Here is a 1,301-nt window from a genome sequence, read left to right on the forward strand (position 1 = left end):
TGTTTCTTATTCAAAAAATTGCACTGAGATTTGTGCCATTAAAACTCAAAAAGAAAGTCATGGCGTCTAGCCCAATTAAAATAATTCATATATAAGTATGTGAGTACAAATTCACACTTTTTTTTTCACAACTTGGAGGGCAGTGTTATTATTTTATATCAGATACAATAGTTATCACTATACAACTTGTAGAAAAATAAATGTGTTAAGAACAATCATTGTATTCTGATTATGACGTTCATAAACAGTGGCTACTAGTTTTGGTTTTTTAATGAATAACTTTTCCAACCGTTTGATCGAACAACCCATATTTGTCATACACCTTCATCATAGGGTTATTTTTAAGAATTTCCTTGATTTATTATGAAAACAATATTAATTAAAGTTAGTGTATAATAAAATAAGAAATAAAATAAACAATTAAGTGATAAATAAAAAGAATTACTTGATATAAAAAAAAATACTATTTTTTATCAATCTTAATAATTTAAAGTTATATATAATATTGAATTCTAATATATTTTAAGTATATATTATATTAGTATATTTTCTTAAGAAGCCGCCTCATGAGTTAACCATTCAGGCAAGGGTTGGGTTTAGCTTGGCTTGTTGGAACATTGGGCTCAGCGCAAGAGCCATTAATCAAATAGAGCCCGAACCAATTCACATGTCAGCTCAGCTGAGTTATACTCATCTGAATCTAATATGAATATGAGCTACACTTGAATATAATCAATTGTAATTTAATATCGATATAAATGGGTGCATTGTTATATTAAGATTAGAGTTGCTAAAATTAAAAAGAAAATCAAAATAATAACGCCCATATTTGCTGTCCGAAAAATATGTCGAAGTGATCATCTAAACTAAAAATGTATTTTCATAAATTTGGATTCAAGCGCTCATCTCTGCCTGAAAAAATTTGATCTAATACAACTTAAATGAGGCAGAGGAAAAAATGTATCGGGCCAAGGTAAATATTATCAGATCTGAAAGCCCACAAAACCTGCATCATCTAAGCCTCTAAGCCTCTTAGGGCTTCATTTCATGCAGCTCTATTTGCATAAATTTTTCGATAATAATTTGATGAGATTTTTACAAAATGTAACACACAAAATATTGCTATTTACACATCTCATGCATCAAACTTTAATATTACAAAATCTTCTTCCGTTAACGTCATCGTTCATGTGCGATCAGCTCTGGCAGCGAGCCCTACAACTCTCATCATTCTGCTTCCTCACTGGGAAGACAGTGACATGATCGTGACAAAAAAGACATCTGAAATTCCCATCATCTGA

Source organism: Phalaenopsis equestris, unplaced genomic scaffold (assembly GCF_001263595.1).
Source record: "Phalaenopsis equestris unplaced genomic scaffold, ASM126359v1 Scaffold000036, whole genome shotgun sequence".
NCBI lineage: Eukaryota > Viridiplantae > Streptophyta > Magnoliopsida > Asparagales > Orchidaceae > Phalaenopsis > Phalaenopsis equestris.